Source organism: Hypanus sabinus, unplaced genomic scaffold (assembly GCF_030144855.1).
Source record: "Hypanus sabinus isolate sHypSab1 unplaced genomic scaffold, sHypSab1.hap1 scaffold_572, whole genome shotgun sequence".
Classification (NCBI taxonomy): Eukaryota; Metazoa; Chordata; class Chondrichthyes; order Myliobatiformes; family Dasyatidae; genus Hypanus; species Hypanus sabinus.
Genome location: NW_026781433.1, coordinates 26,786 through 30,587, shown reverse-complemented (window position 1 = coordinate 30,587; position 3,802 = coordinate 26,786). Strand labels below are relative to the sequence as shown.

Below are 3,802 nucleotides of genomic sequence, written 5' to 3'. Positions count from 1 at the left end.
CAGGAAGACGCCTGAACAAAATGTTGGGGAGGGGGAGGAGGACAGGCTGGGAGCTGATAGGTGAGGCCTGATGAGTGGGAATGGGAAAGGCTGAAGAAAAAGTGATCAGATTGCAGATGCGAGTGTGCCACAGGAGAATGGGAAGAAGGAGGGGCGCCAGGGGGAGTTGATGGGCAGGTGAAGATAAGAGATAAGAGGCCAGAGTGGACAGCAGAAGAAGAGGGAATTGAACAGAAATACCTGTGGGATAAGCTCATGAGGTTTGGGTCTACTGTCCGGAATATGATGTCTTGTTTCTCAATTAACTGAAAAGGAGATCCGGGATGGATCATCCAGGATCTTATTAAATGCCGAAAGGCCCGATGGACGCCTCCGATCTTATATCCCCTTTGTGAAACAATGACTGAGATCATCTCCAGCCTTCCTGTTCATTCCTTGGGAAGTTTTCGTAGTTTGGCGATGCGTTCACGGTCTCTGTGTCCAAGGGGCCTGTGGGAACAAAACGGATTTGTCACAACGGTGCAGAGCGTCGGGAGCCGTTGTTGAACACAGCAGACGTCAACCCGGCCCAGAACAAAACGCCATTAATAGCATGAACTTCCTTCCCACCCATCGCCGGACCCAGGAAGTGAGGGCCGATATTGATCAATATGAAGAGAAATTAAATTGGATCATTCCATCATTCCATCTCTCCGCTGAAATTGTAATATTGAGCAGAAATTTCCAACTTAAATAAATGGAAAACCCAACGGCAGAAGTCGCATAATTCGTGACCATTCGCTCGGATGAAAACCTCCATCTCCCGTGCACGATGAGCTCCTAAAGTTAAATCAGATGTTTAAATTTCCACGGGCTCAGCAATTGAACAGTTAAAAACGGAGTTCACTCACTTGTTCTTCCGGAATTGATGCTCGTATCGAGTTTGGATTGCGGTGGATCTTTGATCCTGAACAGACAGAAACAAAGATCAATACATGAATCCGGCGAGATGTCAGTTTCCTGCACTGGTACACCGAATGAGAACGGCTCCTGTAATTCCATTTGATCCTCTCTAGAATCCCCTTTCACTGCACTGGTTATCAGATGCCCGATTCCAGTCACCGTAATGGGTAAAGTGGAGAAAATTGCCCGGGCCTTTTTGACATACTCAGCTTTCCACACAAGTATTCCTGAACGCAAACCTCTTTCAGAGAGACGTTCAAATGTCAGACAAACAACTCCGGCGTGAATGCGGAATGCTGGTTCGGTCCGCAGATGCCCCTGAATCCGAGCAGAAGCCGTTTCCGCCGAAATTCTCAAACACTAATTAAAGGTAGAAATGAGATTCGGAGAGAAATGCGTTTACCCTCCCGTTTTCCTCGCGATCAACCATCCGCTGACTCCGCCGATCAGGCCCACGCCAATTAAACCAAGTACAATGCCCACGATCGCGCCAGAGGTGAGGGTACAACTTTCATCTGTTTTTGCTCCTAACACAGAAAACAAACATCAATCTTACATTGCGAAAACACATCTTATTTTTTAGAAATGATGACTGATCCACGCTCTGAATCGTTCCGGAGGCTGTCTCGACATTGAACATTGGTTTGGTCCAATATTCTGACATCATGTCGATGCCATTCGTCTGTAATCGATAAAGACAACATAGAGTTCAACTCACCGCGCAAGGAGATCTGGGAATCACCTGCTTCCGGAGAGGGGTGAACAGGAAAGGTAAAATGAATGAACGCCAATTCAGCTACTGGAAATGGTCATTCAATTTGTCACTAAGATATAAAAAAACCCAGTCGCGGCTCTTCCACCTTTTCTGACTGTATGACACCCACGCAGAATGCCTGCCATCCATTACTACTGTGTTCCTTCTGTAACCGATCAACCCACGCAGCCAAGCTTCTCTCGGCCACGTGAATCCTGACTTTCCGAATGATCTCATCGTTAGGAACCTGGTCCAACACCTCACTGAAATCCTGATACATCACTGCTCTACAGTTGATCTCCGCGAGCTGTGCTTGTGTTTCTACCCACGGTGTTCTCAAACCAGGAATATAATTTACCCGTTCTCACGGAAGTTCTGAATTTAAATTAGTGGGTGCCTTGTGAATGGCGAAGTCATTTTTATTCACTACTTTTTGTTCAATGCTCGTGGTGTCGTTCAGGGTCTTCTTTTAAATCGATTATTACTTTAATCTGATCTGCCATTTACAAGTAAGAGAGAATGTATGGAGTGAGGAGATCGTGAGAGGGAAATGGTTTTGATCTTTGATCATCGGGTTTACACGGAGAAATGAGAGACTCATTCACTCACCTTGTGCGGTAACATGGACAGTGAGGTTACTGCTCCTCTTGGTTACGTCGTTAGTAACCCGACATGTATAACTCCCCACGTTAACCGAGCTCATTGACACAAGGGTGAGTTCCTGCCCTGTCTGCAGGAGATTGTTCCCGTTGTACCATGCATATATACCCCAGGGGACTAAGAGAGCAAAGCAAGTTAATGTCAGGCTTGACACAATATTGGACACAACTGGACGCTCCGGTACAATTCTGACCTTCTCTGGTCCATCTGTAAAATAAAAATAAATATATTGATTACAGTAATTTCCTGGTTGATCCGGGATATTCTTACATTCTCTGTTCCATCTCTACAAAGAGAACACATGTTAATAAATGTACTATCCGATACAAAAGAATGCGGTTGACTAACTGTGGACTTACAGTAAACTTGCAAGTAGGTCTCTCCAGCGCCACTGCTGATGGAGTTGCTGGCGATACATTTGCACGTCCCTGCGTCGTTTCTGTTCACACGGATTATAGTCAGTTTCGCCCTGTCGGGAGATGTAAATATTCTGCCGTTTTCCTGGATGGGTTGGTTATCCTTGAACCATGTCCGTGTCTGAACAGCGCCCGACGCGTCACAACTCAGTGCGATGGTATCGAGGTTTACCAGGGGAGTGGAATTATTGGTCACCACATTAACCCCGGTCACTGCCACTGGATCTAAAATTGAATTTCAAATGGAGTTACAATTGTTTTCAGCGACATCATGTTCATAACAATTGGTTCGCCAACTCAAGATCCCTGTCTCTGTAAATACAACCAAACTGCAAATTGTTTTACACTTGGTTTTCTCTGCACGTTCAGAAAATTTATGTGTCTCCAACTCAATATCGTCGCCATTCCTGTCTCTTATCCTCATGTGTTTCGATATCAGGTCAGATCGCCGATGGAATGAAATTCCGGCAGAGTTTAAAGTTTTACTGTTGTTTTTCGGGGGACTAAGCAACTTGGCTAGAGTTTACTTGTCCTCTGGAACAAATGAGAACAAGCGTTTCTCCCCGTATACTCTGTCTTTACACATCTTATAAGACTTACAAAATTAGTCCTATAATATGGAAGGCAACATTGTATCACGGCGGAAAGGTTATAGCCGGGTGTTTGACGTCCAAGGATACATATTGTATCGAAAGGACCGGCAGGAGGACAAGCGGGTCGACGTTGCTGTGCTGGTGAAAAATGAAAACTTATTAGAAAGCGGTGAAAGTGGGTCGGAATGTATTAAACCGATGTGCAGAGAGCTGTGGAACAGCGAGGGTAAAAAGTCCCTGATGGGAATTGCACAGACACCACTAAACAGAACAAAGATGCGGCCTAAAACTACAACGTGAGATGGAAAATGCATGTCAAAAGGGCATTGTTACAATAAGTAAGGAGGGATTTCAATAGGAAGATAGATTGGGAAAATCAGGTTGGTGCTGGGCGCTCTTGTAGAGTGCCTGCGAGCTGGTGTTTCAGGGCAGCTGGT

At 45.4% G+C, this 3,802-nt stretch overlaps 1 long non-coding RNA gene across 1 annotated transcript; it reads right to left on the bottom strand.

Moving 5' to 3' along the window:
- Nucleotides 1-423: 423 nt before the first annotated feature.
- Nucleotides 424-1,463, bottom strand: LOC132389443 (uncharacterized). The gene is made up of 3 exons (XR_009510523.1): nucleotides 1,346-1,463; nucleotides 891-946; nucleotides 424-489 (listed from the first exon to the last, which is right to left on the bottom strand). It is a non-coding gene; the product is annotated as an uncharacterized LOC132389443 (long non-coding RNA).
- Nucleotides 1,464-3,802: the final 2,339 nt, after the last annotated feature.